The following is a 22631-nucleotide window of genomic DNA, read 5'->3' as shown; positions in this document are numbered from 1 at the left end:
TTCAGGAAAACCCAGGTTCTACATTTAAGGCGTTAAGCTGTTTGGATCAGGTCCATCCAGATTATCAAGTATAATCTCCTTTGCTTCAAGTCAACTGATTGTAGATGTTAATCACTTTTATGAAATACCTTCACAGTGACACCTGGGTTTGTGTTTGAATGAATGCCTGGGCATACATCGTAGACAAATTGACACACAATACTGACCGTCACCAAAGGGTGTTGCACGTTGGATTTCTAGGCTATAAATTGATTCGTACCGTGGAAGTTTTGCATCGCTTCAGGGATGGATCACTGACACCATGGTCTTGAGTGCAGGTCCTGTAGGGACAGTTGGCATAACTCTGCACCCCCTGGCCTCATGATATAAGTAGCCACAAAAAGAGCAGCCATATGAATGGACTGTCCTAAAAGCATCATTACAATTGGAGAACAGCTCAGAGTATGTGCTCTACAGATGTGGTTTTGTTTCCAGCTATTACTAATTAGTTCTGTCCAGGTGAAGAGGCGTTGTGGCGAGACTGATGGATGGCAGGCACGTCTCAGAGTGGGACCAAGGGCTTGCCTGTGCCAAAGGGCACAGGAAGTCACTGGGGGCTTGCTTCGGGATGGCCATCATCTGCTTCCGGTTCTGCTGTGTTTAGATGGAAGCTTTTCTTATCCTCATCTGTCTGATACACATGCATGATGATAGCGTGGCTTCTTAAAATGCACAATTATGGGCATTATTTTCACTTTCATTGAACTTAGGTTTGACCTTTCAAAACTAAAGGATGGAATGTATGCTCTCCACTTACATTGGGAATTAGTGGACAGGGCAGTGCACCCCCTTGGATTCTTTCAGTCAGACTGGACAGCCTTAACCATTTCCTTTAATCTTCTGTGATAGGCTTTCACTCTCCTGATGGGTCTCCGTGCACATCTCTGAATCTTCTGGCATTGTTCTTTGAGTGCAGAGGTTGGCCGTATGCTCTCAGTTCTCCAGGTTCAGAACGAGGTGTGAGGAGAAGGTATGGATGTTGTTTTTATCACCCACGACGTTTTGGTTCGCTCTTTCCGCTCTAGGAGTGAGTGTGCCTGAGGTGCTGTGTTCCAGATCTGCCTCTAGCTCTGGGCTCTCCCAGCTCCTCGTCCAGCGCTGTGGCTTCAGGTGTGCCATCTCCCACTGCCTTGCAAAAGCATCCCTCCAGCCCTGATCTCTTCCTTCCCTCTCCATCTGCGTGTCTAATGGAGCATTCTATGTCACTAATTCAAAAGAGAATCTTTGATTCCGTACCCCCTTCCCAACCTGTTTCTTCTACTTGCCCACCTCTCGTATAATTTTGAGCTTAATCCACAAATCTCCCTAAAACTGTCTTCCTAGAGCCTCCCTGAAAGGGACCTTATGTCCTTTTCTCTCTTCTTCACCTCCATCCCGACCCAGAAACCCACCGTCCTTCCCCGCGTGGCCCCTTCCCCGCGTGGCCCCTTCCCCGCGTGGCTGCACTAGTCTCCTAACCTGGTTCTGCTATTGCTGCCATTGCCTGACTCCCTCCTTTGCTGGCCACAGCAAACCCTGTCCGGCTGCAGTGAGGTCAGATCAGACTTCCTCCCTGTCTAAAGCCCTGGGTGCCATCTGTCACCATTAGCCTAAATGCAGACTCTGCCATGGGCTACATCTTCCAGCCTTTTTCTCAGATTTCATTTCAGGCTCTTCGCCTGCGGCATGGTCCCTCCTTGCTACTACTGGTCCAAGCATTTGCCTTGTCTATTCTTTGTCCGTGGAACACATTATACGAACCTCACATGACCATTTCCTCCCTTTCGGGTCTGAATGTTGAATCATTTCTTCAAAGAGGCCTTTCCTGGCCCTGTTGTCCGAATTGGTCACCTCTCTCAACTCCCTTCCCCATCCCAAATTCCTGGTTATTTATTTATTTGTTTTAAAGATTTTATTTATTTCCTTGACAAAGATCACAAGTAGGCAGAGAGGCAGGGAGAGGGAAGCAGGTTCCCCGCTGAGCAGAGAGCCCAATGCGGGGCTCGATCCCAGGACCCTGAGACCATGACCTGAGCCGAAGGCAGAGGCCCAACCCATGAGCCACCCAGGCGCCCCTTCCTGGTTATGTTTTACTTATTGTTGCTTATTTATTGTTCATCATAATCTACTAGAATGTGCTTTTGTGAAGGCGGGTCCTTAACTCCCCCCTGCCGCCTTTTCTCGGTCCTTCCGTCCTCTTTACCTTCCCATAACACCACGTGGTACCTGGTGAGGAATATTGGTCTAACAGATACTATTTTAGTGGTTGAATCAATACTTATTACTCTGTGTTTTTGGTTGGTAGCAGTGTACTAGGCGGACAGCTTCAGGGGGTGTTATGGACTGTGCAGGAACCTCCCACCTGACTGGTTTTTTGGAAGAAGGGCTTTTACGGAAGTAATTAAGATTGAAAGAGGTTGACAGAGTAGCCTGGATCTGATGGGATTAGGGCCCTTCTAAGAAGAAGAAGACAGACGGGAGAGCTTTCTCTCTGTGCACGCACTCACACATCAAGGAGAGGAGATGGAAGCACACAGCTGTCTGTAAGCTGGAAGAGAGCTCCCGCCAGAAGCCAAGTCAGCTGGCACCTTGATCTTGGACTTCCCATACCCAGAACTCTGAGAAATAAATTTCTGCTACTGAAGCCACTCAGTGTGTGGTATTTTGTTACATCAGCCCAAGCAGACTAACACAAAGAGTGATGCACAGTGACTGTCAGGTTGCTTTTGTAGGTCTTGACACATGTCATCTTCCACATATAATTGGGTTGAGTTTTCCTAAATGCACTAAATTACAGTCTCCCTCATTATTTCTTATCTACTCATTATCTGTCTTATCACCTAGTTTCTGAGATTTGTTAGTCTGGCATTTTATTACTCAGGGGATTTGGTGTTAGCCGATGAATTTGAAAATTTATAAAAATGCTAAAATATGTTAAAGTAACATTTAAAAATGTTGAAAGAAAATAGTTCTCACTACCACGTCCTGAGGAATCTAGGCATTATTTTCATCTAGGGAAAGGCTCATTTATTCTTAATTTTTTTTACATCTCAAGGCCAGTTCCTTATTTATAACAATCATGTATTATTGATCATAGTATCTCTAATATCCAGGGCAGTAAAACATCTATTTTAAAACATTGTCTCAACTCAAAAAGTTTATCGAATGAACAATGAAAGTTTTCTGGACCCAGGATTTATTCTTAGTCTTCAGTGTATAAAACCTTGTTGGAAGTCTTTAAAAAGATTAAATAATTATATACTGTAGAATAATCAGTATGTACTCTTATTATGCCTTTAATTTTCATCCTTCATCTTGGTGTTTGAAGTTAAAACTCTGAGCTAAATTTAGAGGATTTCCTTGTCTTCCTAAATTGGTTTCTCTAACTCTCACTTAATGGTGTCTGTGAGCATATATTTTAGAGCATTACTGGCAGTGATTGCATATTGCTTTTGCTCCAACATTTTAGATACTCTCTGTTCTTCAGAAGCGGTAGAGGAGAAGAAAAAGGTACGTGAAGAATTGGGAATAATGATCTCTTTATTATATAAGGGAGTTTGGAAACTCGAATCTTAGGTCTCAAATGAGATTTTTTCCCCCCGTAGAATTTAAATGAAAATCACAGAAATCTGTTTAAGTGTTGTTCTTCATAGACCTTTTAAACTGAAGTAAACAAATGAGCAAAAATGTGTTTGTAATAAGGAAAGTATGGTGAACAAAGAATGGAGTGGGGAAGCAAGGAAACAGTCAAGAAAACAAAGAGGCAACCCACGTAATGGGAGAAGATATTTGCAAATGACAGTACAGACAAAAGGTTGCTATCCAGAATCTATAAAGAACTTCTCAAACTCATCACACACAAAACAGACAATCATATCAAAAAATGGGCAGAAGATATGAACAGACACTTCTCCAATGAAGATATACAAATGGCTATCAGACACATGAAACAATGTTCATCATCACTAGCCATCAGGGAGATTCAAATTAAAACCACATTGAGATATCACCTTACACCAGTTAGAATGGCCAAAATTAACAAAACAGGAAACAACATGTATTGGAGGGGATGTGGAGAAAGGGGAACCCTCTTACACTGTTGGTGGGAATGCAAGTTGGTGCAGCTTCTTTGGAGAACAGTGTGGAGATTCCTCAAGAAATTAAAAATAGAACTTCCCTATGACCCTGCCATTGCACTCCTGGGTATTTACCCCAAAGATACAGATGGAGTGAAAAGAAGGGCCAATGTTTATGGCAGCAATGGCCACAGTTGCCAAACTGTGGAAAGAACCAAGATGCCCTTCAACGGACGAATGGATAAGGAAGATGTGGTCCGTATACACTATGGAGTATTATGCCTCCATCAGAAAGGACGAATACCCCACTTTTGTAGCAACATGAACGGGACTGGAAGAGATGATGCTGAGTGAAACAAGTCAAGCAGAGAGAGTCAATTATCATATGGTTTCACTTATTTGTGGAGCATAACAAATAGCATGGAGGACAAGGGATGTTAGAGAGGAGAAGGGAGTTGGGGGAAATTGGAAGGGGAGGTGAACCATGAGAGACTATGGACTCTGAAGAACAATATGAGAGTTTTGAAGGGGTGGGGGGTGGGAGGTTGGGGGAACCAGGTGGTGGGTATTAGAGAGGGCACAGATTGCATAGAGCACTGGGTGTGGTGCAAGAACAATGAATACTGTTACGCTGAAAATAAATTAAGAAAAAAAAAAAAAAGAGTGGAGTGGGGAGTGATTGGGACAAAGTGGAGCAGAAATGGGGGTGAGGTTCCAGCAATATGTGCTGTATACTCGAGGGGAAGGTCAGTAGAAGTTTGCAAAAGTTTACCTTGTTCTTTGCTTCTACAGGCAGCTCATTGTTTTTACCTCGATAATTATACTTACTGTTGAACTAGCTCTCCTTTTATGCCACCCTTTCTGAAAAGTTAGTCTGGACTGTTGAAGTCAGAATGCCTGGGCTGAAGTCCTGTCTCCCCCATTTAATATTTGTGTGATCTTTAGCAAGTTCACACAATACGGAATTTCTCTATGTCTCAGTGAGATGAAATATCTGTAAAATGGGGCAAATAGTTCAAAGAACTGTCATTACAACAAGACCTTATTAATTAGTAGGTCATTGTCCTTCAACTCCTTCTCATCATTACTGTTGTTGTCATCATCTTTATTTCCCCCAGGGAGCCTAGTACATCGGTATTTTGTTCATTGAATAAATATTTAAAATGATCTATGGCATTGTGGAGGAATTTCAAAGTGGAAAATCTCAGAAGTTAGGCAGTTTGATGAAAGAGAAAATGTAGCTTATTTCAGATACATGGAGAAGGTTGGGCATGGAAGGACTGAAACAGGGCAAGAGTTGAGAGGGAAGGGTGGCAGATAAGCAGAGAATCCATACACTTTTAGAGCAGGATTGGGTAGCAGGTGCTGTTGATGCCCACCTCTGATTCTAGCTACTTCCATGGCGTGGGGGTGGTGGGGGTGGGTGTTGTTGATCGGGCAGCAGCTCAGTGGGAGCTCAGACTCACACTAGTGGTGTTCCACCTCAACCTCTAGGTAACTTTTCTTTACTTCCTATCTCGGGATCTTCTCAGACCATTGAGGTCAGCTTTACCCCATATATGTAGCCCACAAGTTTGGGTGTTAATGTCTCCTGACAACCTTATGAAATAACCCCAGCCTCCAGCCTTTCAGACAAACTTTCTGGAAGGCATTCTCTCTGCCTCTTAGAGGTCCCACTGGCATACAGCCTCAGCTGACTGTGATCTTTAAAACAAACCCTCATATTGGCTTTTCCTATGTCCTTGTCTTACTCTTCCCTCCCAATCACTCATGCTTTTGGGAATCTCTTCCAAATGAATACCTTTTCTGTGACTCCTTGATCTTGTGTCAGGCCCTGCTTTTGAAAGAACCCAAACAAAGAAGAAGATTAAAGAAAGTGTGGGAAATTGATAAGCCTCCATTCATTTGAGATGCTTTCACCATTCTCTGTGGTACGTAACTTTGCTGCTAAAATATCTTAGCAATATTGTATTATCTTAACTTCTTTCAGCTGTATTGAAACCTGAGGACAAGGACAATTTTTTAAATGTATTTTTTGTACCCCACCATCTGTCACTCAGTGGTAGGCAGTATTTGTCGATGGATTGGTTTTCTAGTTGAATCTTGAAATTCCTCTTGAGATGGTCATTTGGAGTAATCTAGTTTACTAGTGGGGAATCAGTGGGAAATGACAAATGGGTTCTATTAGTTTGGGGATTTTAGTTTTTAGGAGCAGTGGCTCATGTGATTTTCCTAGCTGAAGAATAACTTTGCTCTTGTGAGTAATTATCTCTCCAGAGATGATCACCTCTGTGGGCTGTCCTTTAGCTCGACGTACCTTCAGGGAATAATGCAGTTATTTGGCTTTCTGTTTTCAATCTGTTCCTGTGAGAAAGAAATGAATTCTTTGGGGAAGAATAGTACTGTAGGGCATTTATCTACAGAGCACGAAGGCAATTTTTCCAAATTAATGACCAAATAAGTCAGTAAAATGGTCAAAAGAAAGTAAAACTGATCAGTATTTTGAAATATTTAGTACTTGTAAAATGTCAACTTATCTTCTTTGGTTTTAACTCATATTTCCTCATAAAGCGATCCAGGAGAAGACCCTGCACTGGCGTGGTATCCAGGCTTCCACCTCCTAGGGAAATACAATAACTTTGATTTGGTTAGGAAAAGAAAGAGTTGTACACCTGAAAATAATGTAACATTGTGTGTCAACTATAATTTAAAAAAGAAAAAAAAGAAAGAAAGAAAAGAAGAGTTCATTGGGATCAGTGATATACCATGTATACCTATGCCTGGGAAGTTCTAAGAGAAACTATTTTGATGACTTAATGCACGCAAAATGCTTCGAAGTGTGCCGGACACATTGTAGGTACTCAGTTTATGTGATCTCTGATGGTGATACATGAACAGCCACCACAGAAACAGTAGGGGAAGAACCCAGTGGCTCCAACATGTACATACCTTTGTGATTTGAGATTTTAAGATAGAGGGTACCTAAAGAGAGCTCCTGTACGTCTTAGTCTATGTGGGAGGCTATAACAGAATACCATAGACTGGGTAGCTTATAAGCAATGGAAATTTATTTTTCACTGTTCCGAACACTGAGCAGTCCGAGACCCAAGTACCAGCAGACTCAGTGTCTGGGGAGGGCCTGCGTCTTGGTTCACAGAAGCCATCTTTCCCTCACGTCCTCACATGGCAAAAGTGGTGAGGGAGCTTTCTGGGGTCTCTTACAAAGCATTACTCCTGTTCATGAGGGTTTCAAACTTATAACCTAATTGCTTCCCAGAGGCCCCAGTTCCATATGAATTTCCAGGAGACACAAACATTAAATCTGTAGCACTGCATTTGTCAAAGGTACTTCCTTTATAGAAACGTAGGTAGTAAGAACCAGTGCCCCCCCCCCCCCCCACCAGCTGCCTGTCCGTTCCACGTGAAGAAATTGAAAGCAGGTCTTATCTTATGGCTGATGTAATGGGGATTTGACTTGGGATGAGACAGAACTGTCATCAGTAGGTTCCTAGACCTTGTCAGAACCTTGTTTTTGCTGTATCTGTTGCTACTCTAAATAGATGTGAAGTTAACCAAAATGACCAGAACTCTTTTCTTGGACAGAGCATGTGTTCAACCACAAATAATTCACTATAAGCTTCTGGGAGACATGAGTCTGTGCCTCCTATTTTCATACACACAAGATATGGAGCCACTGACAGACAAGGCCACACCCCTGTCATGTTATTGCTGACATATTTTTCCCCAAACAGCACTGCTGATTATTAGGAGAACAAGGCAGGTTTGAGTGGAGAGAGTATATGCTGGCAGCTGAAAGAAAATACAGAGTGCCTTTTAACACATACTTGGAGGCTATCTTTCCACTGTTTCCTGTGTTATTTTGAAGCAGATAAAGGGGTTGCTGCAGTACTGATGTGATCAATCTCTTTAAGAAAGGGGTAGATATCCAAGTTTGTTATGGCCCTTGAATTACCTTTTTCTTTTTTTTTTTTTTTTTTCAGACAGGCTGCTGCCAAAGAAGTCAGTGAGGCATCAGTCTGATGAAACCTCATCTAGCAAATTGCCATTTCTAATTATTCAGTGTATCTTACCTTTCATCACTCACAGTGGCTACTTCAAGGAGAGATGTCTCCTCTTATGGAGACCGTGATGGGAATGTTGTAACTTGCAGTTTCCAGCATGCCTTGAATTTACCCTTGTTTTGTTTCTTCCTGAGTCTGGAAGGCCAAGTGAAAATCTTTTTCCTTTTTCCCTAACTGCTTTGTTTTCAACCATTCCTCTTTCGAACATAATGCATTTTTAGTAACTACTTGAACTTTTGTTCATCTTTTTCCAATTTCAGATTTATTCTTACTGCATTTGCACAGAGCACATATTTCATTGTGGTTTTTACCCAGTTTTTGTCTATGCATCTGCTTCTTCTCCTTCAGGTCACAAACCATGTCTTATCTTTTTTGGGTGTTTGTGGGAAGACTAGAACTTTTCACAAAGTAGACACTCAAGAACTGTTACTTTAATGAAATGTTTATTTAGTAAATGTTAAAGTATTATTGTTATCTGATTAAGTCAATCCTAAAAGTATGAAATTATTCACAACTTAGGAGCTAAGTAGAGCAGCAAAGTATTAACAGTTAATTGGAATCCTAGAATTTTTAAAAGTATATGGAATGTTAGAGGAACTTGAGGCATTAGTCCAACGTCTTCATTTCACGGATGGAAAATCTTGACTTCTTTGGATGCTTTGGAAGAGAAGTCGGTGGGCCATGCACTACAGTCTTTTAGTGCTTTTACTAGAGAGCTGTGGAATTGGCCTATGAAAGACCTGTTGTCAAATGAATTCTAAGAGTGTTGTCAGGGCTTTGAGCTGTAACCCTATTCTCGCCTCTCCACGGGATGGGCAACAATTCTAAAGTTAAGACTCAACCAATTGCTTCTGAAAATCTGTGATACTAAGAACAGAATCAAGTTAACTTTGTAGTCTAATCGCCTGCTCATTTTCGCAGACTACAAAGCCAGGATTCAAAGTGTCACTAATGAGAAACAAAGGAGGTATCGGAAATACAAAGAGCACGGAGGGCTTTCTTAAAAACGGTCAGAGCCTTTCTTGTCAGAAGATCCACTGTGCGGGGAGGGAGCAGAAGGAAAATAAACATTTATCAGTGGCCTTTCGTAGGTCAGGGCCTGTCCCATGTATTAGGTCCTACGATACTTTAAACCAGTGGGATTCAAGCAGTAGTGACTTCACCCTTCCCACACCAGGGGACATTTGTCAACACCTGGAAATAATTTTGATTGTCCGTACTGGGGGGTTGCTCTTGGCATCTGGTGGGCAGAGGCCACGAACGCCGCCAAACACCCTACCATGCCCAGGACAGCCCTCACTAAAAACAGTTTTCCAGCCCAAAATGTCAATCATGTCACAGTAGAACAGCTCTGAGTATTGTATTATCCTCATAGGCACAGAAGCGAGAGTAGAGGCTCCGTATGGGACTGGCTAAGTGGATGGAGCGTCTACACCGAGATTTCTCAACAGCCAAGACTTGTGCCTCCTCCGGCCAGCCAGGGCAGTGACTCCTGAACATGGTTTACGCCAGCATCAGCAGGGAGCTTGCTCTGAATTCAGCCTTCTGGGTCTGCCCCGAAAGACCGTGTTTTACTTGGTCTGGTGTGGAGCATGGAATCTGCGTGTGCTAGCGAGCAGACTCCTCAGAGGCACAGCTGGAGAAGTACCGCCCCAGACAGGGGTGTCGCGACGGGGGCAATGTCGCGTTTATTGTCCCTGTGGCTGGGAACTAGTGATTTGGCTACTTCCGCTTTGCTCTGGCTTCTCCCCTCTCTAACATCACACTTTCTTCTCCTTGGACTGTACCTTGGGTAAAGGTGGGGGCTTTCCTAGTTGTGTGTGTGACCGTTCCGGGGTAAGACTGTACCCAGGGAAGATCCGGAGTCTGTTGAGGAGTTGGAAGCAGGTGTCGTGTTCTTTCATCAGGGGCACGCTATCGCTTCATGCTAGGCTACCATTCTTTTAGATTAATGGTGGTGTTCGGTACTTCAGGTATTGGAAATAACACTGATTTGGGGGAGGAATGACTAACGCTTCCTTTAGGGTCAGCCAGACGGGTTTGATTTATTTAACAAACATTAATGGAGTGCTTCCTCTGTGGCAGCGAGGAATTTTACCGCATGACTGATAGGCAATAACATGTGGTAAAACAGGGTCAGTGTTGCTGGACGTTAGGAATGGGGAAAGCTCACAGTGGATCAGTGTGTGACTTAAAGGTGACTAAGGGATACCGAAGCTGGAGGTGTTTCCTACAAGATATAGTACAGTCTATTCTCATCATTCATGGATTCCATATTTGCGAACTCACCTCCTTGCTGAAATTTATTTGTGACTCCCCAATCAATACTCGAGGTACTTTCACAGTTATTCACAGACATGCGCGGAAAGATGAAGAATTTGAGTCAGTTGACAGGCATGTTCGCGGCTGAGGTTAGACAAGGAGACACTCTGCCTTCCTGTTTTACTTCTCGTCCTCTAAATAAGTATAATTTTTGTGGTCTATTTAGTGCCATGTTTTCTGGATTGTTATGTTCTTTAGTGGCGATTTTGCTGTTAAACGTGGTCTCCAAGCATAGCTCTGAAGGGCGGTCTAAGTGCTCCTAAGCAGGAAGGATATGTTTGAGGGAGAGAAAATACAGGCATTAGATAAGCTTCATTCAGGAATGAATTCCAGCACTGTTGGCTTGTGAGTTCAATGACAATGAATCAACAGTATCTATTAAATAAGTTGTCTTTAAACAGAAACACATAAAATAAGGTTATGTATTGATCCGCCAATGAAAAGTTTTCACCAGAGGCTTGCAGGAACCCTTCCCTGTATTTTCCTGAGGAGCAACGATTCAACATCAGCTCTCCGGTGTTTGTGGAGGCAATTCGAGAGCATAACTACCGGGACTGATGAGAATCCACGGAGCACGGATCGTCGGAGCAGACATACAGGAGAGAGTCCGATGCGGCCACGTTGGGACGTGTCGGGGAGAGACCTTCATTGTGCCCGAGACAAAATCAGTGGGTTTTCTTCTGAAGTAAATGTGGCTCAGCTCCATTCATACAGAAATCGGAGTTGTCAGTTACGGTAGCGTCTAACCAGAGATAAAGTACATTAAATAAAGCTATCCCCTTTAAGGGCACAATTATCAGTGAGGTGGAAAGACCATTCCACTCGTTTCCAAGAACCATTGTGAGTGGACTGGACTGATTTCTGGGACCATTATCATGCAGTTTTATAAAACTTGCCCTGACGTTTAGCACTGATTTTTAAAAATCTATTTCCAGCCAGGGTACCCCGCGTAAAAGAAAAGGCCCTATTTGGATTGTGTTTTCTTTAAAGTCAGAAGGAAAAATCCTCTCTAATTTAGAGTTTTGGAGTGAACACAGATCGGTATGTTTTGAGCTATGTCTTCTCCAGCAAATGTTTCATACGTTTTTTTTTGTATTTGAGGACCAGTGGCAGGTGCCAGTTTTTGGTAGAGCCGATGTGTTAGGGAGACCCTGCCGGAAAGGCCTTCAACCTATATGTGTGGTGGAACTTTAGTTGAACTCGAAGACTCCTTTTTCTGCAGGTCATTCCCTGCCTCTCCTCTGCTTGAGATCGAGCCCAGGGAAGGAAAAGAAAAAGGGCCTTTTGGGGTTCACGGTCCCCTAAATTCCAAATGCATTACGTTAGGGGACAGCTTAATGTTTTAAAAATGATGATCATGAATATCTAGCCGTGGTAGGTTGAGTTATGACATCTCAAGTTTTTCACACCCTAAGCCTGTTCTATGCCACATTATCCTTATATGGCAAATGGGACTTTGCAAATGTGATCGAGTCAGGGATTTAGAGAGATTACCTTGCAATCTCCAGGCAGACCCAATCGTGCGGTCACTAGAGTCCTTCCAGGAGGGAGGCCCAGGGAGGTTCTACCAGAGAAGAGGAGAGGAAGTGGTGTTGAAAGCAATGACTGCAACAATGTGCTTTCAAGGTGGAGGAAGGGGCCCCAAACCAAGGAATGCGGGTGACTGCTAGGAAATGAAAAAGGCAATGACAGAGATTGTCCTGTCAGAGCCTGAAGCAAGACCTAGCCCTGCCATCAGTTAGACTTTGGCTCGTGAAACTGATTTGACATTTCTGACCTCCAGAACTGCCAAGGAATAAGTTTGTGGCATTGTAAGCTACTAAATTGTGATTTTTTTTTTTTTTTTCAGCAACCATAAGAAACTAATATACTGCTGAAAGGGCTTTTCTATGATGCTGTCATTATATCATTTCCTTTTAGAAGAGTAAGTTCCCACGATCTGTGTGAGGCAACACCTCTTGTGCCAGCGCTCCTCTCCATTTCATCTTTGGTTTATCAGGAGAACTAAACAAACTTACTTAGGCATTGGAAGAGGAATGTCTGGGAGGAATCATAAAATCATGGCATTCAAGGGGGTCTAGGGAAAGTTTAGTCTAACTATTTCACAGATAAGTTAAAAATAGGACTAGAGTCCAGGTCTGCTGACAGCCAGTCTAATGGGGGTAGAAGATGAAGCAAGAGACCCGTTACCTCTCTCTCTGGCCCCTGGGAATGTCCCCCCTCCTTGGTGAAAATGGTGCGGCTGTGTCAGTTGCTGTCATTTGTGGCTGTGACATTGCTGAGAACCATGAGCCTAGGAACAACTCTGACTATGCCAAAGATTGGAGGGGGACGTGAGAAACAGGGCGCCAGCTGGAATAAAGTTATCTTAAAAAGTTAACCCAAATGTGTAGTTACCACTAACTGCAACATATACTCTGATGTCTTAAGCCTTTCATTAAGAAATGAAAGGAATTTTCTCCAAACACACCCAGTAAGCCTTGAAATCCAATCCTTGCTCTCGAGTGCAAGGTCTGGAAATGAAATGGAATGCCAGAAATTACCTCGGTTCAAACTTTTCCTTTTCTTTTGTTGTGCTCTTTTGGAAACTAATCCAGGGACAACAAGAATGCAGCAGAAACAAAATTGCAAAAATGATTATAATACTCCTAAATCTATGCCTGACTAAAGACTTTGATTACCTTTTAGACTGTCTCAGAGAAGTAAATGTTCGTGGGAAATGTTTAGACCTACAGAGACAGGGACACTTTTAAAGTACGTTATTTTTTCAAAAAAAAAAAAAAGTATGTTATTTTTTCATGTAAATGGGAGAAATACAACCTCAATACCTCAGCACATTACAAAAATATGTAGAAATAGTAGCCTGAAACTTTCTTAGGTCTTTAAGGTGGGGGTTAGATTTAGTAATCTGAGACACTTGCTTCTAGTTGCTTCTATAATCCTGATGATAGTCTATGAGGTAAATACTGTTATTTTATCTTACTTCTCAAGAAGCTAGTTCAGTAGCTGAAGTAATTAGCAAAGTTAGCATGAGAAGTTTGAGAAGAATTCAGGTCTCAGGGCTCCAGATCGGGAGAGCAGGCCATTATAATTTTCCCCAGCTGGTGCTGTTTCCTCCACATTCAAGGGCATGTGCAGGTTTTATCAATGTTCAGGTTTTCATTATGTCTTCACTGATGACAGTTTTTATTTGAAGAGCTATATTTTTTTAAGAGAACATTGCTAATTTATTTATATTAAACTTTCCCACATTTACAGTTTATTACAAGGTAATACACGTTCGCTGTAACAAGTCTTCTGGGTGAACAGGGTTGGAAAGTGTGGCTGTTCCTCCGTGACTTCCTCAGCTTCATGCAGAGTAGAAATGCCCTTTTAGGGAAAGCATGGCCTAGTGTCGGTCCTACTGAACAGAGAAAAGTGGGTTGTAAGTTAAGTACGTGTTATTCACGTGTACATCCTGGCCCCTAAAGCTCTTCGGGGCCTTTGTTCTGTCCCATAGTTAAAACATTTGCTCACAGCTTTGGAAAACCCTTCCCCTGGTCTGAGATGCCTCAAATTCCAGTGCCGTCACTCAGGAACGGATGAGATGTTGCTGTATTTTAAGTTTTTTCCTCTGTCATTGGGCGTGTGTAGTGACGCATCTGAGTGTTGACACCTTCAGAAGGGCTAAGGGTCAGAGTCCCTGAACAAGGTGCTCCCTGGACTCTAGGGAAGACCTCTCGTGGTGACAGCGGCGGCCCGCCGCCCCACAAGCACCTGCAGAAACAAGCGGTGACCCGCTTACTGGAATTCATCTGACGCAGCGCCTGACTTCCCAGGTGGTTCGTGGCTTGTGTCTCTGGAGTTCGGTTCTCAGGCAACCTCTTGGAATGACCCTCAGCCTTCTAAGCGTTCTCACGTCTTATTTACCCTTTTCCTCGTATTTACGCTTTCTCTGAAACTATAGGGAACAAGACAACTCTTGCTCCAACATTCCTGGTTCTGATCCGACTTGTTCTCCACCTTATCACAGCGCTGATCACCCCTGCAGAAGGCTGGCAGCAGTTTACTGATGATACACCCGCCCCTACGGGGCCACAGAGACCTAACTGTGTAGTAGGCAAAGTATGTGGACTGGATATTTTCCGTTTGCCCTTCCAGAACTACCGTTCCCTCTGTCCTGCAATCCTGGAGGTGGCTTGCGTGGATGGGCCCTTTCCCCTTTGGCGTCCCGTTAGGTGGAGGCACTGGGAGGCACTGGCAGGAAATGGGGGGGCTGCGGGACAGTCAGCGGGGTACTTACTCCCGGGCCCCCACCCTGTGAGTGGTCTGTGGTTAGTTGAGTTCTGCTTCCAAAGGCCACAGCTCTTCGGGTTCCCTCTGACACGTTCCTTCAGACCCCGTGGTGGTGATGGTTCCCTGTACTCTGCCTACAGTGTTGTCGTCGTCTCTGTCTTACCTTTTCCTCAGAGCCATTGTTGGGCTGAGCCATGTTTCCTGCCAGCCCCGGAGACTCTGGCCTTTTCCTCCCTCTCACCCAGCGTGGCTCTCCTCCCTGTGAGGGTGACTGCCTTCACCCCCGTGCCTCCTCCCACAGTCCCTGTGGTTTGGGGTAAGGGTCTGTCATCAGTAAATTCCACCTCAGTGGGGAATTATCCCAGAAAGCAGAGTCAGAGCCTGAAAGCACTTGAGGAATCATGTGGTCTACGGAGTTTTTAAAAAGTTAAAAAAAAAAAAAAAATAGGGCCAGAGAAGATAGAGGTCTTGCCTGAGGTCCCCTGGCTACTCCTACAGCGTCGTCCCTCATTCGTCCCTGGGGTAAGTGTCCCAAATCTGACGTAACTTCAGAAATGCAGGCCAAAAGGCGCCCCCTTCTGAAGCGGACGCCAGTAAGACCCCACGTTAAATAGGTAGAGTCATCCCTTGGCAGAAGTAAACACATTCTGAGAAGGGATACTGGTTTTGCAAACATAATGCGGACGAGCGAAGAATGTTTCATGGTCTTCAGCGAGAAGATTTCGGGAGTTTCCCAAGAATTAACAGAAGCTTCACTCCGGGAGATTTTACAGACACGAAGGGAAGCGTCACCACAGAAGGGTTGTTGGGCTGGAGGGGCTGGAGGAGACTTGACAGAGGTTCTGAGGCTACCCCTGGATTGCTTTAAGGTCTGTGCGTGTCTGTGGGTCTGAAGACAGAATCGTGTCCTGTCAGGGTCCCTCTGGGGGAATCGCCTGTTCCTGCGAGGGTTGTAGCCGCGCGACTCATGGACACGGACCTTGGAAAACAACTGCTCTCAACCAAGGCGGGTATTGGACTCTGCGGAAATCCAAGGAGGCGAGTCGCGTTTGCGTTCCTCACCGCAGGCCCCGCTTCCAGCGAGCTGCCCAAGGCCGTGCGCTCTCGGGAGCAGCTCACTGCCTCCGCAGCCTTCGTCCCCGGCGCCCTCGTGCCCGGTCCCCCCGCTGCACCTGCTTCCTCTGCGCCGCCTCTGCTCCGACGCCCCCACATGGAACTGCTTCTGAGGCTCAGTCGTCTGCTCCCCACGCAGGCCGAGGGCCCCGGGCTCTGGCTCCCATCCGCGGTCTGCCTGTCTCTGTCCCGGGGCTCCTCAGCTGGTGTGGCAGGTGCCCACTCCCGAAAGTTGTGTATTGAAGCTCAACGGTTAGTCTCCCGCTGGGCTCCTTCAGGCCCGGCTCTGGGTCACCTTGGAGCCTCGGCAACAGGTCCATGTCCGGCTTCCAGGACGCAGACGCTCGTCTTGGAAGCAGGTGCTCTGGTTTACACGAAACGAGTGATGTTTGGGGGTTTCCTGACTTCTGTAGAGTCTCCCAGCTTTTTGCTTTGCTTTCTTCCACCGCGGACTCCTGGCATCACAGGGATACTTGCCCGCCCTGAGAAGCGGGGGCCATAGGGATGGTCCCCGTGCCGTTGTCCTGTCCTCGCCGACGGAAAGGATGATGCAGTCATAGGAACTAGGTTTGCCTCGTGTGGCAGCGCCTGAGGAGCAGGAAGGGAAGGGAGTTACACGCACCCGGTCACGGCCGCGCAGGGAGCTCACGGGAGCCAGAGCTCTTGGCAGAAGCCAGTGAGTCTTAGGTTATAACATCATAGGGTCTGTTCGGTGGCAATGTCTAGGAAAAGCAATAAACGGCTTCCTTTCCTCCTGGGCCCGCAGAGTGGAGATCTCTGGGCATCCCACGTCCGCACGCTCTCAGGGCCACAGCTTCAGAAGCCCAAGCCGTTGCCTCTCCCTGCGACGGAAGCTTCCTCCTCCCGGCGTACAAGGCTGCTGGGCACGGTGGCCCCTCTGTCGGGTGCGACGGCGCGTGCTGGCGAAGAAGGCAGCTGCGGGGTGTTTCGGTGCTTGCATTATCGTGGGAGGTGTCCTCGGAGAGCACTGAGCTGACACAGCGACTCATATGTGCAGAGGTCAGAGGAGATCTCAGGAAAGGACGGGTCATAGACCGAGAAGGGGCACGAAGGAAACTTCTGGGGTTCTACACTGAAGGTTGTGCACTGTGTGCAGCTTACTCTGTAAATCCATTCCGCAATAAATTTTTTTTTAAAAAGAAAAGAAGTCACTTGGAGAAGTCTATATGACTTCAAGTTATAGGACATCAAAAAACAGGGGAGACAGGAGGCTGATTCCGACACTTTAGAAGGGTTACCCGAACACTGCCTTCAAACATAAATGACATTAGCCTGTGACCAAAACCTGGCTGCTATGAAACTCACCTGACCGCTAGGATCGCGCAGGGTCCGTGGAGGACGTGCCGGGAGGAGGCTCCGGGGCACGCGTTTGCCCGAGCCTCTTTCCCTTCGAGCTTCCAGACTAAGCACGCAGAGTTTTCATAATCAGGATGAATATTATTAAAGTGTGTAACAGATGTAGTTGGTTGTTGGAAGAATATGAGTGAAACTTTAACTGGTTTCTGTGTTCAATATGGAAATTCCAGAGAGAGAAAAGTGCACGCCCACCCAGGATGGCTTTAAGTAGTTATTTATTTAATTCATTAACTGTGCAAACACTTACTGAGCATTCTTCTTGACCAGGGGAAAACTTCCTTCTGTTGCTTTTGTTCAATTTTCATTGATTGTAACCTCCCAAGATTGAAAGTTAATCAGCCATGGGGCACCTGGGTAGCTCAGTCGGTAAAGCCTCTGCCTTCGGCTCAGGTCATGATCCCAGGGTCCTGGAATCGAGCCCCGTATTGGGCTCCGTACTCAGTGGGAAACCTGCTTCTCCCTTCCCCACTCCCCCTGCTTATATTCTCTCTCTCTTTGTCAAATAAATAAATAAAGTTTTAAAAAAAAGTTAATCAGTCACAGTGGGTGCTTTTTCCAGTTAGAAACACTCGTGTGTTTTCTTGGGAATCACATGTGCATGGACAGCTAAAGCTGTTGGGTGTTGGATTCATTACTTACGGTTGCTGCCGGATTTAGAGCAAAGCTGGAGTGTGAGACAGTAAGGTCTCTGCATCTTCAGGAAAGCAGTTGGCTCTGGGGATTTGATGGGGGCGCTGACGTCACTGCCACGCTCCCCCTAGTGTGTTTGGTTGCTGTAGCTGGAAAAGGCCAAGGCTGGACGTCTCCTTTCTTATTTCTTGCTCCCTTTCCCAGTCTGTGCACTTGTTTTCTGTGACTCATTTGGGCAAAGGCACCATAACATTCTATCAGCAATAAATTTTCCTGCTTAATTTTATAGTATCCTGATGGGTTAGGAATAATCTAAATTCTGTGTCTGTCTTGAAGTCATCCACGGCCCATCATAAATCGTTCTGCCACATGCCCATTTTCAAAATAAATTTTATTCAAGAAATTTTCAAGTAAACACAAAATTAGAATAATGTCATGAACCCTATGCAGCCTTATTTAGTTTCCAGAATTATTAATATTTTGACACTCTTGTTTCCTCTTCGTTTCCCATTTTTTATTTTTTGCTGGAGAATTTGAGAGCAAATCCTTTATTGTGTCTGAACCTCCCGCAGACATCTTGATGAAAGCAGCACCCTTCCTGGACCCGTCTCAGGTTTCCTTGAGGGCTGCCTGTGAAGAGCGCTTTTGATTTTACAGCAGAAATTTTCCTCAAGCCAGTAAGTTGCTTGTGCCAAGACCAATTAATTTACTCATTCATAACCAAGAGAAATAGCATGTGCCATTGTGCAAGTGAGTTGTGGAGCCCTTACCTGGCTTTTGCTCACCATTTATTTTAATTTGTTTGTCCTCACACAGCATTACTAGCCAGTCATTTCTCAGCAACCTTGAATGCAGAGGGGCCCTTGTCATAGAATTAGGGGACACTTTTGGGAGCTTTCTTTGTACAAAGGCTGTCCTCCTAGATGTTATGATCCGGAAGCCTGTGTTCCTTGAAATTAAGGATCATGTCAGAGGCTCCATCTTTTTCTAAGCAGTCGGTCACTGGCCGGTGTGTCAGTCTGCCTTTCTGACGTGGGGAGGACTGAAGTGTAGAACACACCTGATGGCTCTCAGCTAGGCTGTTTATCTTCACTATAAAATGGAGCTATAAACTCTAAAGACCACTATAAAGTGGTCTATAAAATGGATTTTTAAATAATAGTAAAATATGCATATCATAAAATTTACCATCTTAACCATTTTGGGGGGCCTGATTTTATTTTATTTTTATTTTTTAAAATAATTTTTATTAACATATAATGTGTTATTTGCCCCAGGGGTACAGGTGTGTGAATCATCAAGCTTACACATTTCACAGCACTCACCATAGCACATACCCTCCCCAATGTCCATCACCCAGCCAACCTTTCTCCCCACCTCACCCCCCAGCAACCCTCAGTTTGTTTTGTGAGATTGAGAGTCTCTTATGGTTTGTCTCCTTCCCGATCCCATCTTGTTTCATTTTTTCCTTCCCTACCCCCCACAAGCCCCTGCCTTGCCTCTCAAATTCCTCTTATCAGGGAGATCATATGATAGTTGTCTTTCTCTGATTGACTTATTTCACTCAGCATGATACCCTCTAGTTCCATCCATGTTGTCACAAATGGCAAGATTTCATTTCTTTTGATGGCTGCATAGTATTCCATTGTGTATATATACCACATCTTCTTTATCCATTCGTCTGTTGATGGACATCTAGGTTCTTTCCATAGTTTGGCTATTGTGGACATTGCTGCTATAAACATTTGGGTGCACGTGCCCGTTCGGATCACTACATTTGTATCTTTAGGGTAAATACCCGGGTGTGCAATTGCTGAGTCGTAGTGAAGTTCTATTTTCAACTTTTTGAGGAACCTCCATGCTGTTTTCCAGAGTGGCTGCTCCAGCTTGCATTCCTGCCATTTTTAAGTGTATAGTTCTGTAGTCTTGAATATATTTACTTTGGCAACAAATCCACAGAAGACTTTTCATCTAGGAGAACTGAAGCTCTACTAAACAATTAACTCCCCATTCTCTATTACCCCCAAGCCCTGGCAGGGCAGCCACCATTCTCCTTTCTGTCTCTGTGAATTTGTCTACTCCGGGTACCTCGTATAAGTGAAATTACACAGTCTTGGTGTCTTGTGATGGGCCTGTTTCACTTAGCATAGTGTCCTCAAGGTTTATCCACATTGTAGATGTGTCAGAACTGTCTTGCCTATTTTAAGGCTGAATACTATTCCACTGTACATATATACCATATTTTGTTTATCCATTCATCTGTTGATGGTTACTTGGGCTGCTTCTACATTTCGGTTCTTGTGAATAATGCTGCTGTGAACATGGGTTTGTTTAACATGTTCTTTAGATGAAAATTTTTTTTCTTATTCTGGAATATGTAGCTTCCTCATATTTTGGGTACCCACCATTGTTTGAGTATTGTCCTTCCCTGAGATTATAATAGGACCTAAATTGCCATATCATTATTTCTTCAAATCCTGGGCACTTTTTCTCCTTGACTTTCTGTACCATTTGCCATCGGTATGCCCACCAGTTGGTAGAGTGCTTGAGACACAGTGTAGATACTTGTTAAATAAGTGATTGAATGAACAAATGAATGAAGTAAAATTAAATTAAGGAGAAACCAGTTATTTTTCTGCATTAAATGGTTGGGACCTCTAGGGTGCCTGGGTGACTCAGTCGGTTAAGTGTCAGCCTTCAGTCGAGGTCATGGTCTCAGGGACCTGGGATCAAGCCCCACACTGGGTTTCCTGCTCAACAGGGAGTCTGTTTCTCCCTCTCCCTGTGCTATTCCCTCCACTCATTCTCTCTCTCTCTCTTTCTCTCTCTCAAATAAATGAAAGATCTGAAAAAGGATCAAATAAATTACTTGGGACCTCAGGCCTGTCTAGATACATCCCAGAAGGCTTCTCTTTCAAACATCTGGCCCATGTTCCTATTTAAATTAATTCAGTATAGATTAATTTAGCTATTGTTCTATATTTTTAGTCAGAACATAATCACATATCTAATACCTCTTTTCCTGCCTTTCTTTCCATGATTTGAACACAGTAGAGGGTCAATATATGTTTATTATAAATGGGTAAAACTTAGAGTGAGTGTATGTATGAAGGAATTATTTAATGAATGAGCCAACTAAGAATGTATGTTCTTTGGTGAGTAGTGTATTTCTTGGAGACCTTCATTACGTTAGGAGAAAGGGAAGGAAGGAGGAATGGGAGGGACATTATTCTCTCATTCCACAAGTAACCACAGTTCTGCATAGTGGTGGTCCAGCAGTAAACAAAGTAGGCATGGTTTAGGCTCTCAGGACCTTACCTTCCAGGGAGTAAAACAGACAACAGAATGATTTCCAGTTGTTCTGGTGCCATGAAAGGAAACAGGAGGTCCTGGTAGAGAAGAATAGGGGCCTACTGTGGAGAGCAGTCAGGAGGACCTAGTTGATGAGGTGACACCTTCAGAGTGAGAAGGAACCTGGGTAGGGGAAGGGGAGACTGGGGGAGACTGGCCAGAGGAAAGGGATCCCAAGGAGCCCATTTGTCTACTGTGTTGAGGGGAGCAGAAGGGAGTAAAGCCAGAGCAGGGGCCTGGTTGGCCATGGTAAAAAATTTGGACTTTTGTTAAGAGCGTTGAAAATCCATTGACATGTTTGAGTGTAAGAAACATGTGATCTAATTTGCATTTTAAGATGCTCAGTCTGGTTGCTGTGGGGAAAATTGTCGAAGGGTTTGTCTGGAAGAGGAGTGTGCTGTCAGGTCTACATCTGGGAGCCACAGCCCAGGTGAGAGATGAGGGTGACATTGGAGCCTGGGAGATGGGGGTCGACTGAAGACTCAGTAACAAGATAAGGTGTAGCCTTCTTCCCCTCCTGTGTTTCATCTGCTCGTCCGTATGTTTATTTTGTTACCTGTGAAGGCAGTTCCTCAAGGTCGGTGGAATCTGTTACCATTGCCATTCTGATGAATAATTTACTTGGTACTGTGTCGGATTCTAGGCATTCGCTCACCGGACAGTAGCTATTGCAAGTTTCTATCCCCTCTCACTTATGAACTTGAAAGATCTCTCTCTCTCTCTCTCATACACACACATCAAAAATATAAAGCATTGTAAGTTAATATTTCACTAAATGAAGTATGATAATTCTATCCACTGCAGTCATATCTCTTTGACTCCTAAGCTTTGTTTTAGAGGATACACACAGAGAGAAGGGAACAGACTTAGAAGGATCGGTGTTTAAAATACAGCACACTCTACTTCCCTAAAACTCACTTTTTGTTCATATAGTAAGTTCTGAGTTTATATGGAAATATGTTACATTTGCTATGATCTGTTCAAGTTGTTCTGGAGAACAGTAGACTACAGTGTTTCCTAGTACAGCTCAATTCATTATCTGAATATTGCAACACTAAGTCGGGGTGGACAGTTGTAGGAGTGACATCAAGGGGATTATGTGGGGCCCGATAGTCAAAGGCATCTTGTTTGCCTTATGATACTTGGTTGAAACTCAGGTTATAACTTAACTCTCAGATCTTGTCTAAGGGCAGATCTAAGAGAATTACTATGTAGAATTTTTGGATCCACCACCCTTTTGACCCTGCTCTTAAAATTCTGGTGGGTTAGCCCTAGAATCAATCAAACCACTCTTCCTAGAGATCTTGAAATAAATGATGGTCCTGAACTCCTCCAAACCCAGAGCAGCCCACTAGCTACCCTTATCCTGTGGGAAGGAAGGGGAAGC

General features: G+C 44.4%; 1 protein-coding gene across 4 annotated transcripts in view; it reads left to right on the top strand.

Moving 5' to 3' along the window:
• FRAS1 (Fraser extracellular matrix complex subunit 1) overlaps positions 1–22631 on the top strand; it is a 409111-nt gene that overhangs the window by 107924 nt on the left and 278556 nt on the right. The window lies entirely within an intron of this gene.

The sequence above is a fragment of the Mustela lutreola genome, chromosome 1 (genome assembly GCF_030435805.1).
Source record: "Mustela lutreola isolate mMusLut2 chromosome 1, mMusLut2.pri, whole genome shotgun sequence".
In the NCBI taxonomy this organism is placed as follows: Eukaryota; Metazoa; Chordata; class Mammalia; order Carnivora; family Mustelidae; genus Mustela; species Mustela lutreola.
This window is presented reverse-complemented; position numbering and strand designations above follow the sequence as displayed.